This window comes from Gossypium raimondii, chromosome 11 (genome assembly GCF_025698545.1).
Source record: "Gossypium raimondii isolate GPD5lz chromosome 11, ASM2569854v1, whole genome shotgun sequence".
In the NCBI taxonomy this organism is placed as follows: Eukaryota; Viridiplantae; Streptophyta; class Magnoliopsida; order Malvales; family Malvaceae; genus Gossypium; species Gossypium raimondii.
In genome coordinates this window covers 35,985,042-35,999,425 of record NC_068575.1, presented here as the reverse complement: position 1 = coordinate 35,999,425, position 14,384 = coordinate 35,985,042, and the positions used below count along the sequence as shown (strand labels likewise).

The window sequence follows — 14,384 nt, the reverse complement described above, 5'->3', positions numbered from 1 at the left end:
TAAGCACTGAAGGTGAAGAATACTAATTGTGTTAAGTCATTGGATTAAAATGATAACACTGATAGGCATAAAATTAGATTTTACTCTTTGGATTCTTTTTAAGAAGCCAAAGAAGATTAAAGCTTTTGTCCATGGTGATAAGCAAATTTGTATTGATGAGTTAAGAATGTTTAGAACTGCCTCTTTTACGTTGCGTGGGTCAATAAAAATAAAAGGAGAGTTGAGGGACACAAAAAACTTGTTGATTGATGAGCAAGTATCAATTTCCCTTCTCATACTTTCTCATCATGTTAAGAATAGGACTCGTAGTGACATGTTTCAAAGGTCAGGTGAAATAGTGAGTAGGTATTTCAATAAAATTTGTCGAGCACATGGCACCACCTTCGCCCACAATCATCGGCATCAATAACCCTTACTTTGAACTCCTCAAATTCCATATTCTCTATCGTTGCATCGTTGAACTAGGAATCAGTTGCGGAGTTGTTGGTATGACCTTCCAACTACTGCAATATCTCATCCTCACTTATATATCCCCAATCATGCTCATCCTCAAGTATAACCTCAAACACCACAAACTAGTTCTGAGCAACAACCTAAAGACATCAATTCTTATCATTTTTTACCTTAACCTGTAGTATTTGATCCAATTTGAACGTGACGGTCGTTAATGTTCAAAAAAAAAAGGAAAACCTGAATCTATTTAAGTTTTCGTTATGAATTTTCCCCTTTTAACTTGTTTTATTTATAAAATTATTATTTACTAAATAAACGTCAATGAGAAAAAAAAATAGATATTCATTTATTTATAAATATTTTATAATTCTATATGTAATTTTATAAGATATTGTATATTTTATCGAAAAAATGAACATTTAAATATTTTTATTTTTTAAAAATATTAAGACTAAATTGATAAAATGTGTAAAATTGAGGACTAAACTTGTTGATTTTTAAAATTAATAGAATTTATAAATGTTAAGGCCTCCTCAACATTCTATTAATGATTTAATGGAGAAGGGACTAAAATATTAAAATTTAATAATGTTAGTAACTAAAATAAAAAATTTAGGCCAGAATGAAAACGGAAATATGGTAGATTATTCATATAGTTTACCATTTCTTAAAAAAAAATAATAATAAGGGCTGCATTGCACAGAGAGTGTATTTTGTTTACTTTAATGAAGGTCAAATATTTAGTTTTATATATTAAAAGTATTTTGCACCCCCTTGCAACGAAGCACCAGTGGTCTAGTGGTAGAATAGTACCCTGCCACGGTACAGACCCGGGTTCGATTCCCGGCTGGTGCATTACCGTAACTTTGATAAATTTTGCTTCTAGCTCCATCTTCTTTGTTCTTATTTATATTTTCTTTATCCTGTTTTTGCCCAACCATAAAATTAGAAGGCTTACGGAACCATCCATTTTCTGTATGTAATTATATAAATAGGTATTCAATTATTTTTGTAAACATTTTTATAATTCTGTATGTAATTTTATAAAAATGAATATGTAAATAAATTTTTATTTTTTAATTTAATTTTTTAAAGAATCAAGGTTAAATTGATAGAATGTGCAAAGTTGAGTGCTAAATTTGTTGATTTTTAGAATTTAGACCAAATTGATAGAATCTATAAGCTTTGGAGGGTTAAGTTTGTTATTATGGCAATAGAAAAGGCCACAACAACATTTCATTAGTGGTTTAATAGAGGGTGAGTAAAATATTAAATTTCAATAATGTTAATGACTAAAAATAGAAAAATTTAAATCTAGATAATTAAAATAGAAATACGTTTATAGTTGGACAACTATTTGTACAGCTAAATAATTTTTTGGTTCAAATATACCTTAAATCATTGTATTCTTTAAAACTTAGAACTTAGTTCTGTACTTATATTTTTAGGAATTTAGTCACCCTACTTATTAGATTTCAAAGTTCAGGTCCAACTGTTAGTATTGTTAATTTTTTAAAATTTAGGTTAATTATAAGGTCATTTTTTAATTACATAGCTACCAAATGAATGCTTTTCTTATTTCAAAATATCACAACAAATTTAGCAGTATTAACAATTACAACTAAATTTAAAATTTATAGATAAAACAATTAAATTCTTAAAAGTAAAAGTAAAAGTAGATATAAATTTCAAAATTTGAAAAAAATACTAACCTTTTCTTAAGAAAAATTAGGGCACATTTCTCAGGGGATTGCATTTTGTAAATAAAGAGAAAATCTTTACTATTTTTATTGATAGCTCCCCTTCGCAAAGAAGCACCAGTGGTCTAGTGGTAGAATAGTACCCTGCCACGGTACAGACCCGGGTTCGATTCCCGGCTGGTGCAATATGAGAGCTTTTCGGGCTCCAATTTTTTCCTCTTTATCTCATTTAACAATGAAATGCAGAGCATTGCAGCTCTTGTGCCATTTTCAGGAACCCATTTTGTCAACCTCGAAATATTTTCCAAAATTTCCATCAGTTTTGCTATGCCTTTCCATATCCATGACTCCACCACCTTTTTCTCCTCTACAAACCTGCAAATCCATGGCCCAACCATACGAGCAGGCTTATGGAAAGATTCCATTTTCCAAATCCATTTAATCTCCTTTCTGTTTTCGTTAATGATCACGTCCTCAAAATGTTCCATTGAAATTCTAGGATCAGGACCATGAGTTCTAACGTGAAACACATTAAAATGGAATGTTGTATTTGATAATTTGACATTGAAATAGGTAATCAGGAACCCCAAAACGATATTTTATGGACCATAAAACCAAAACAGCTTTGCATCGCTTAATAAATACTCACAAATAAGAAGAACCCATTAATGGAAAACTTCATGTGATCATTAAAATCTCTGAGCAGGATACATTGTACCCCATCTTTCACCAGTCATGCCTGTGCGTATCACTTCTAACATGCAGTTTAGCTTTCAAGGATTTAGGGTATACACAAATCAAGTTGAAAATGAACCAAACCTAGGCACCTTTCATTTTTGCATTTACTCATAGATTAGATTATTGAAAGGCTTAAACACCTGCAAGGTAATATTTCATGATGGCAATTGAAACCTTTCCATGTTTCCGGTACTTGTAAGGAATATACCCATCTTATTAAACCCCACATGATCAAATGTCACCAATTCCCTTTATTTGTATGGTGAATACTAATGCAATTATATGATAACCTGTATACATTACATGCTAAACTACTTGGGCTAATCTCATGTTTAAAGAGAGTAAATCAATAGATTTCTGTATGGATAAAATGTTCTAAATTTGTACTTTTAAGTTAGGAATAAATGTCAAATTTATGTATAAAATTTTGTTCAATATGCAACGTTATAAATAAATTCTGATTTTATATTATTTTATATATGAAAATTTAATTTTAATTCAACTTTTACGAATCATTTACAACATTATTAACATAGCACCATTTTATATTTATATATTGCATATACAAATAATTGTATTAATTAAATATAACAATAAACAGATATTTTATTTTTAAATGTATAAAATTGAAGTAAAATAATATACCAATCATAATATCATTTTAGCCCTTTAAAATTTATGAAATTTTATATTAGTATATGGTAAAATTGCATTTTGCCATTCAAAAATGATAAAATTTTGATTTAGTTCTTTAAAATTAAAAGAAGAAGAAGATATAAGCTCTTAAAATGATAAATTTATATTTTAGCTCTCATAAAAATATATAATTTAAGTCTGATTCCCTAAAACTTTTTTGACTTCACTGTTGCATCAAACTATTAAACTAAAATTAATATATACATTTAATATTTACCCTTTTAAACTAACAAAGCAAAACTATACAATAAGAGTCCAATTCATGCCTAAACTTGGATGAAAAACTTCAACACAATCGAAGGAACAACTTCCATCATGTAACAAAGAACAAGAACAATGAGTTCTTAAACCATGGAAGATTTTACTGTGAGGCTGACACCAAAATTTTTAATGCTTATGTTAGAAAATTGAGTATTGGTATAAAATAAAATTTTATTAAACAATAAAAAAATTCATTGTCTATAATGCGATGCTTGCTAAGAACTAAAATTGTTAAAAACAATTGTCGTAACGGTTTTTTCCTTTTGACGGCATGATGAATTTTAAAAATAAATAGTTATTTGCAACATACATCCTTAACTATAACCTTCATTTTAAATTGCTCCTAAACTTTAAAACATTTTAATTACATCTCCAAATTATTGAGGTTATATCAATAAAGTTTTTCATTACTAAAACCTTTAATTTAACTGTTAAATTATTTTTAAAAATGAATATTGTAAAAATCTTGGTATTGAGGTTTTTGAAGTTTTATAAAAACTTTATCGTTCACTCTTTCTTTTATCGGTTTTACTTTATTTTTAGTTTTTATTTTAAAAGTTATGCGGTAATGTTCACTTTTCTTTAAATTTTTCATCTAAAATTATGTTATATAATATTTGGCATGTCATTTAACTGTTAAATTAATAATTTTAATAATTGAAGGATTTGATTGATATGCCATTAAGAGTTTGAGGATGTAATTAGAATGTTTTGAAGTTTGAGAGCCAATTTAAAAAATACTATATCACTATATTTGAATCCAAACAAATATTTCACCATCGATTTTAATCTCACCGTTACAAAATCCTATCTCACTATCACCACTATGTTATAGTTGTTTTTTTTTAAGATAACAAAATTTAGGGAGGGAAGGGAAGAGAGGGGAGAGCACGAGACAATTACAGAGAAAATGAGAGAAGAAGAAAATAGTTTGCTACATTCATAACCGTCCCATTTGTTACAAACTAGGCTAAAAAGGGAAAAAGAAGGTAATCGTTGTACCGGGTTACAATTATCAGCTGTTACTACATCTGTAAACAGAAGGAATGAAACACAATGTTTCATTTAAAACAAACACACCGTTCTACTAAAACACGGGCCACTAACTATCAAAATAAAATGCACTGTTTCACTTATATATTCTAACCAAAACGTAATGTTCAATTAACTGCTATAACGACCATAACAATACTCCCTTGATCAAAACGATCATTGACTTCAAGGATCAAATGAATGAAACTGCTGCTATAAGTTTTGAAGAACTTCCCAGATGGTATCCTCTGGAAAGGTGTTAGTCCATTCCACTAACATTTTAGTGATAGCCTGATTACCACGATGAACCATTCAACGATCCAAGATACAGATAGGTTCCTTGGCCAAAGCTCCATCTAAACCAACCAATGGTAGGGTAGTCTGTACAGTTTGCTTGCCTACATGTTTCTTCAATTAAAAGACATGGAAGGTGGGGTGAATGCATGACCCTAGTGGTAATTGGTGTCTATAAGCCATCGATCCAATCTTGGCTGCTATTGGAAATGGCCTAAAAAACTTTGGAGCCAGCTTCTGGTCGAGTACCCTCCTAATTGAGTGTTGCCTATGTGATTGTAGCCTGAGATAAACCAAATCTCCCTCTTGAAACACTCGACCACTCCTGTTTCTATCAACAAACTGCTTTATTCTGTCTTGAGCACGTTTGAGATGGAATTGAAGAAGCTTCCTAGCTGCTTCTCGTTGCTAAAGGCTCTTATAAACACAAGCCATTGTGGAAGTTCCAATCAGGTAAGGAAGGTGGTGAGGAGAGGGTTACCCATAGAGAGCTTCATAAGTGTAGTTTGTAGGGCAGAATGGAAGGTTAAATTGTACCACCATTCTGCCAAGGGTAGCCATAGGAACTAATCTGCGGGTCGTTCCCTAGTCATACACTTGAGGTAGCTTTCTAAGCACCTATTAAATACCTCGGTCTGGCCATCACTATATGAATGTCAATTAGTGGACAACTGTAACCTTGTACCCAACCTCTTGAAAAGTTTTTGCCAAAATTGACTAACAAATTGACTAACCAATCTGACTCATGATTTAGAGCTTGCAGCTATTATTTTTGCTTTAAAGATTTAGCGACACCATTTGTATAGAGAAAAATGTCATATCTTCACAAATCACAAAAGTCTGAAGTATTTGATGTCATAGAAAGACCTGAACTTGAGACAACGTTGATGGCTTGAGTTGTTGAAAGATTACGATTCGATCATCGACTACATTCAGGGAAAGGCTAATGTTGTTGCTAACGTATTAAGTAGAAAATCCATGTTTGCTTTGCGAGCTTTGAACACATGGTTGACGTTGATTAGTGATGGTTCAATTTTAGCTAAGTTAAAAGCTAGACCGGCGTTTCTGTAATAAATTTGCAAAGCTTAAAAATACGACGATGTCTTGATCACAAAATAAAAATAGATTGAGACGACATCTGATTCAGATTTTCATGTTGGTTCTGATGACAGTTTGTATTTTAAAGACAAAATTTGTGTTCTGAGACATTCTGATCTTTTTCAAATAATTTTACAAGAAGCTCACAATAGTAGCTTAATGATTCATCCTGGTAGCAATAAAATGTACGACGATTTGAAACAGATGTATTGGTGGCTAGGTATGAAACGAGAGATTTCAAAGTTTATATCAAAGTGTTTAGTCTGTCAGCAAGTTAAAGCCGAACATCAGGTACCTTATGGTTTGTTACATGATGATTTCAAAGTGAAAATGAGGACATGTTATGATGACTTTCATATCGAGATTGCCTCTATCTCAAAGAATCATTGTAGATTGTTTGACGAAATCCATGCATTTCATTCCAGTGCATATGAATTATTCACTTGAGAGATTGACAGAGTTGTATGCACCCGAGATTGTTAGACTGCACGGTGTGCCAGCTTCTATTATCTCTGATAGGGATCCATAGTTTACATCTCAATTTTGGAGCAAGTTACATGAAACTCTAGGTACTCAATTGTATTTTAGCACAACGTTTCATCCATAGACCACTGGTCAGTTTAAACGAGTAATTCAAATACTCAAAGATATGCTTCAATATTGTGTTTTAGAGTTCGAGGGTAACTGAGAGAGATTCCTACTGTTAGTTGAATTTGTGTATAATAATAGTTATCAAGCGAGCATTAAAATGGTATTGTACGAAGCTTTGTATGGTCGAAAGTGTCGAATTCCATTATACTAGACTGAGCATAGTGAGAAAAAGTTATTCGATGTTGATTTGATTCGAGAAATCGAAGAAAAGGTCAAAGTAATATGTGATAGCTTGAAAGCGGCTTCGGATAGACAAAAATCTTATGCAGATTTGAAAAAAAAAGATATTAAATTTCAAGTCGGTGATAAAGTATTTCTGAAAGTATCACCATGGTAGAAAGTTCTTTGATTTGGCCAAAAAGGAAAGCTTAGTTCGCGGTTTATCAGACCGTACAAGATCATTGAAAGGATTGGGCCAGTAGCTTATCAGTTAGCTTGCTTTGCCGTCAGGGTTAGAAAAGATTCATAATGTATTCCATGTATCGATGTTACAAAGGTACCGATCAAATTCTTCACACGTGATTTCACCTGTTGGTGTTGAGATACAACCAAATATGACGTATAGTGAATAACCGATCATAATTTTAACTTGAGAAGTTAAAGAATTGAGAAATAAAATCATAGCTTTAGTGAAAGTTCTCTGGTAGTGGAACGGAATAGAAGAAGCTACCTGAGAACTGGAAGAAGCTATGAATGTGCAATACCCGAACTTATTTTCTGGTAAGATTTTCGGGGATGAAAATTCCTTTAGGAGGGAGAGTTGTAACAACCCATTTTTAGTGAAATCGAAACAGTAGTTTCAGGACCACCAATTTGATGAGTAAATTATTATTTTATTATTATTTTAATATCTATGGGATGATAATAAGGCCGTATTAAAATTTCATTTAGAAATGTTGATGTTTGTATGATTAATTAAGTGAAAAGGACTAAATCGTAAAAAAGTACAAAAGTAGAGTTCTATTAGTTAAAGGTGTCAAATAGCTATGAAATTTTAATCTAAGGGACTTGGATGGAAAATAGACCAATGGAGTTGATAGTGGATGTTTATGGACATGGTTTTGTTGAAATTATTAAAGTTTTTAAAGGTTAAGCTGGTAACTAAGTAAATTAAGGTTAAATTAAATAAAACAAAAGTGTCATCTTCTTCATTTCATCAAAACCTAAACGATTTTAGCCATTTAAGAAGAGGAGGTTTCAGCTAAGCTTGCTTCTCTTGCATGATTAAGATAGACCACGTACAGATTTAGATCAGAAAAAAGCTAAAGCTTCGGATTAGCTTGATTTCGTTTCTACGCCCCATTCGTCAAGGTAAGTTCATATGTACGAATTATTATATATTCATGTTATTCAATTGTATGTTACTATGTATTTACAATGGTATTGAATGATGTATATCCAAAGCAATGCTATGATGGTTATTGAGTCTTGGTTGAACCTTAGAAATTCGTATGATACAAATGACATGTCATTAGGGATTTCATGTTTCGGGTGCTGGTCTTGAATGTCCTACTAATGGCTGAGATCCTGCATTTGTTGCGGATACTCTACAGCTCGTGTGACCAGTATCGTGTAGCTTACATTCTGACCCATAGGTCTTATGAGTAGGCCCATTTCACAACTCGTGTGAGCAACGATATAAATGAAAGGTTACGATTATATGTTTAAGCATATTTCGTGTGAGCTTTCTCAAGTATCCAATGATATCCTAGATGGTTCAACGGGCAAGAAAATAAATTGAAATGGTAAGTTTCCAAATGGAATTAAGCATATGCTCATGAAAATGATAAATGAATCAAATGATGTATGTTTATGTGGAAATGAATTATCATATGTTTAATTCAAATGAATTATGTATGCATGCACTAACTCGTGTATTCATGATGATGCTTAGGCTTGTGCCAAGCTTGTGGTTGGATTACATTATGTTATTAATTATTTTTAAGAAATGAAATGATAAGTTATATTTCATGTTCTACAAACTTACTAAGAATTATGTGCTTACCTAGTTTCTTTCCTATGTTTTATAGATAATTGGAAACTCGATCGATTTGAAAGCTTGTCGGCGATCTATCACACTATCCAGCATAAATATCGATAGTTTTTGAATGTTTTGGCCAATGTTATAATGGCATGTATAGGTTGTATTGTAATGTCATTGTGATGAATGTTTGGTTGGTGTTTTGGCTTGTAAAGATTGTAAATGTTATCTTATTTTGGTACCTTGATGCCTTGATGACTTGTGTCATTGTGCTATTTCATGTTGCATGTTTTGGAAATGCTTATGTGGTATGTTTTGAGATAATTTGAATATGATAAGATTATGGCATGTTTTGTAAGGCATTTGTACTAGTAGTAGATGAATGAAAAGTGGTAAAATGTGCATGTTTAGGTAAGTTTTGGATGTTTGCATTTGAGGTGCCTTGAATGACACATTGGTTAGTTGATTTTAGGACATTTGAATTGGTAATGTATGTTTTGACAGGATTTTGATGCCTTGTTTATGTGCACAAAAGGCCTATTGGTATATGCATGATTTGATGATGAAATTGGCTTGATTTTGGAAAAATTTATGTCCACACGACCTGAAACACGGACGTATGGCTCAGCAGTGTGTGACACACTGCCTGGCACACTGGCGTGTGACACAACTGTGTGACCCTACTCAGTGAGTTACATGGGTGAGGACACGGGCTGGGACATGACCTTGTGTCCCTAGCTCGATTGTTACACGACCGTGTGACCCTTGTAGTCAAATTTTTATAACTTTTTCTTATATTTTCCAAATGTTTTCGATTTAGTCTCGAATTATTTCTAACGTAATTTTAGGGCCTCAAGGGCTCGATTTAGGGACGATATGTATGCGAATGACTGTTTTATAATGTGTTTATAGTAATGTATGAAATGTATGTTTTAATGTTCTATTTGTACAGTACTGCTCTATAACCTGAATCCAACGACGGATACGGGTTAGGGGTGTTACACAATTCATGACATCTCTTGTCATTCCCTTTCAATACACCATATTGGTTAATTTATGTCTCATAGCATGGTTTCTAGAATATTCTCCAAGGGGGATCTTATGGAAATAACCAAACATCTCACTTTCCAAGTCCTTATCTCAAACCACCACTAGTTTTCCCTTCCTCCTTAGGAGTTTACCATCCCATGTATACTTGGGATAGAACAATGATTGCTATTGGATTTCTGAACACAACTTGCTGAGCTTTTCATCTAATTGCCAAGAACCCTATACTTTGGCTAGCAGTTCAGATATTATAGAACTATTGGCCATCTGGAGCAGTTGAATTGAAGATTGCAGCTTCCTTCTAGAAAGTACATTTGTTACCACATTGTGGCTTCCTTTTCTGTATACCACTTCAAAATTATAACCAAGCATATTTTCCACTCATTTCTGTTGGAAGGGAGTCATAGCTTGTTGCTCAGAAAGGAACCTAATACTTTAGTGGTCTGTCTTGTCCTCAAACTTACACCCAATGAGATAGGGATGCCATTTCTTGCTAGCTAGTAAGAATGCTATCATTTCCTTCTCATAGATAGAAAGGGCTTGGTGCCTCACCCGTAATGCCTTGTTGAAAAAGGTAATGGGGTGACCCTTTTACTGCAAAACAACCCTAACTTTTTGATTGCTTGCATCTGCATTCACACAGAATTTTGAATGAAGGTTAGGAAAATATAAGATTAGAACTATACTAAGAACCACTTTCAAAGTCCTGAAAGAGTCTTTAGCCTGCTGATCCCATTTCCACTTATTTTTCTTGAGAAGATCAGTTAAGGGCTTAGCCAATAACTTATAGTTGTAGATAAATCTTCTATAATAACCAAACAGCCCAAAAAACCCTTTGAGTTCCTTTACTGACTTGGGGGTTGGCCATGAAAGCATATTTTCCACCTTTTCTTGATCCACGGATACTGTTACCCTAGAGATCACATGCCTCAAGTATTCGATGGTAATTGCTATAAAGTTGCACTTCTCTTAGCAAACAAGTGGTGATTCCTTAAAATATGAAAACTTCTCTTAAGTGCATTTGACCAATCCTTGGAATAGACAAGGCTGTCATCAAAGAAAACTAAAGTAGTTTTCTTTAGCAGTTGCTTAAAGACAAAAGTCATTAAGGCATAGAAAGTGGAGGAGGTATTGGTGACCCCAAAAGTCATCACCAAGAACTCATAGTGTCCCTTATGAATTCTGAATGCAATTTTAAGGATGTCAACCTCCTTCATTATGATCTGGTGATATCCAGGCCTAAGGTCAAGCTTGGAGAAGTAAACAACTTGGCCCAGTTCATCCAAAAGCTCCTCTATAATAGGGATGGGAAACTTTTTTTTGATGGTCAATTGGTTGAGTTGCCTGTAGTCAATACACATTCTCCAACTGCCATTTTTTTTAACATCACATTGGGGAAGAAAATGAACTACTACTGTTTCAAATGAACCAGCCTATAGCATTTCTCTGACCAATTTCTCGATTTCATTCTTTTGAACAGATATCAATATAGCTTGATTTTTGACCACTAATGACTAATCTTTCAAAGGTATACCATGATCATGTTGGCAAAGAGGGGGGAGGCCAACAAGATCCGTAAAGATGTCATCATACTCATTTAGTAGTTGTTATAACACTAAAGGAGGAGGAGAGGTAGCCATTAACAAGGTAGCTTAAGGTGGAGTTGCTAACACCATAACACAATGCCCCAACATATGATCTACTGATGAAAGATATTTAGAAGACTGTGATGCACTCAGTAGGTGGATTTGTAGCATCCAAAAAATCGGGTTAGTAGAAATTAAGTTCATGAACTGAGAGCGGTCACACCCTAATTTTTTTAAGGTTATCTTCGCATATTTGGTAATAAATAGATATCAATTATAATGATTGAGTAGTGGTGGAGCTGTCCTTGATGATTTGTGTTCAAATCCCTTCCCTCTCATTAATTTCTATTTGGTGCAAATTTGTTTCAAACCCTTACGTAGATCATCTCATGTTTTATTTATTTTCTTATTAAATTAATATCATATGAGTTATAGATTCAAGTCTGACTGTGATGCACTCAGTAGGTGGATTTGTAGCATCCCAAAAATCGGGTTAGTAGAAATTGAGTTCATGAACTGAGAACGGTCACGCCTTGATTTTTTTAAGGTTATCTTCGCACATTTGGTAATAAATAGATATCAATTATAATGATTGAGTAGTGGTGGAGCTGTCATTGATGATTTGTGTTCGAATCCCTTCCTTCTCGTTAATTTCTATTTGGTGCAAATTTGTTTCAAACCCTTACATAGATCATCCCATGTTTTATTTATTTTCTTATTAAATTAATATCATATGAGTTATAGATTCAAGTCTCCTAATCAACAAAAAATTTAATTAAATTTTGTGATTTTTCCATGTGCAAAACACCCCATTGCTATCCAACTTTCTTGCCATAGTGTAGGGAAGATTCTTTTATTTTCTTTTGGTCAACATGCCTTAATTGTGCAGACTACATGATCCCCTTTTCACTCCATTGTCCTCATTACTTGCCAATTCCTCCATTATTGACATATGAATGGTTCATTGAACCTAGACAAGGTTGACCACACTCTTTCTATCCATTGTATCACTCTCCCTCTCTCATTGTAGCACCACCCTTTACTCCTTGTTTCTTCTCTTTTTCTCTTTTGTTTAGTTCTCAACCTCTACTTTTGCTTTCTTTTTCTTTCTCCTCCACTATTTTTTAGCGTTGAACCATGACCATCTTACCACCGAACCTTCTTTGCACCGCCATTTTTCTTCTATTTTCTCTCAAAGCGTCGCCCCTAGTGCCACCCTCCACCACCGTGGCAACCACCGCATAACTTCACCTTTTTTTCTCTCATTTTCTTTTCCCTTCTCATTTTTCCTCCTTTAAGACAGTGACCAAACTCATCTTCTTTTCTTCTTCCTCCACTGTAGTACCACCTCCTCAGTCGCCAAACCTTTACTGCCGTCGTCGTGCCTCCACTGACTTTGGTGATTCTTTCTCTTTTCTTCACCAATTTCCAACCTCTACCATCTTTATAGTAAATGAAAATTCTACAGCCATATTTCAATAAGCTTAAATATTATGTTTTAAAATATTGAACTGAGTAACTCACTTTTTCAAGTGATAATTTTCTCTAGATTCTCATCCTTCTCAAGAGCATAGTGATCCTTTAACCCTTTTGTTTTAATAGAAATAGAGTCAGTATGGTAGTGGAATGAAATCTACTACTCTTCCCTACTTTTTCTTGTAGGTCGAATGTGTTTAAGGGGTTTTCATGTATTTTCCTTTAAGTATTAACGCATCGTATTTTACTTTTGATGAAGGGTCAATCGATACCATTTCAGAAAACCCTTAACGTTGGGAATGAGATCAATATTTGATTTATTATTGTTAGAGTAAGTGCTGATGAAAGTTTTGTCAAATTGGCATATCTTATAAATCGTTTTTTGTTGATAAGTAGGTAACCTATTGATTAGATTTGAGTGTGGGTGTTTCTTTAGATTGATGATTTGTGTTAGATCTATTATCAGGTGTGAGTTTTAACACTAAATAAAATTAATACTTGTTTTATATTGATAAAAATGATGTTATTTAAATAATGTTGATTGATAGGGATACTATATGTATCTATAAAGAGAGATAAAACCCATCATTATGGACTATGTCAAGTAAGTGATCGAAACCATTGATTTTGATGATATGTACAATGTGTGATTTGTTGATTATTAATGATATGAAAAATATGTATATCTCATTCTCATGTTATGTGATTATATGGCGTATGTGATAATTGTATGAAAATAAAATATGAAATTTTGGTACCATAAGTATACATGTGATTTGCATGTTAAACATGCCTATATGATTTCGAGTGATTTTGACCATATCACATGCTTGGGGTGAGATATGTGAAAGGTGGAAGTATATGATAATTTATCTGCATTAATGTGACACTGTTCACAATTTGATTATATGGCAGTTTATCTACGTTATTGTGACATTGTTCATAATTTGGTGTGTTGGATGGACGTGTTTTGGGGAACTTGATTTTGGTGTGTAGCGGAGATGGGTAGGACTGTTTTCACAAAATCTGCATTGTTTTACAAAATGTGCATTGACGTGATCATTCATAGTATAAATGTCAAATATTGAGTTATATGAAACTGGTATGATTATTGTGACTGTATAATGTATATGTTTACATGTATGCGATTTTGTTTATGTTAATCTCACACTGAGCTGTTTTCTAATTTTATAGATAACCCCGAGACTAGGATTCGAAGACAACAGTTGGAGGAGTTTCTCAAAATTCTTTTTAAGTCAAATGATTTAAATTTTATTTTGATATTTTGGGTTTGTAATAAGTTTGAGTATGGACTGTGGTATGAGACTTTATTTTGGAGATTTTTCATTCTGATTTGCATTAATTGCTTGT

At 33.0% G+C, this 14,384-nt stretch overlaps 2 non-coding genes across 2 annotated transcripts; both read left to right on the top strand.

Annotated features, from left to right (window-relative positions):
* The first annotated feature begins 1,237 nt into the window (after window positions 1-1,237).
* TRNAG-GCC (transfer RNA glycine (anticodon GCC)) lies at window positions 1,238-1,308 on the top strand. The gene has a single exon. It is a non-coding gene; the product is annotated as a tRNA-Gly (tRNA).
* A 959-nt stretch (window positions 1,309-2,267) lies between these two features.
* On the top strand, window positions 2,268-2,338 carry TRNAG-GCC (transfer RNA glycine (anticodon GCC)). The gene has a single exon. It is a non-coding gene; the product is annotated as a tRNA-Gly (tRNA).
* The last annotated feature ends 12,046 nt before the right edge of the window (window positions 2,339-14,384 follow it).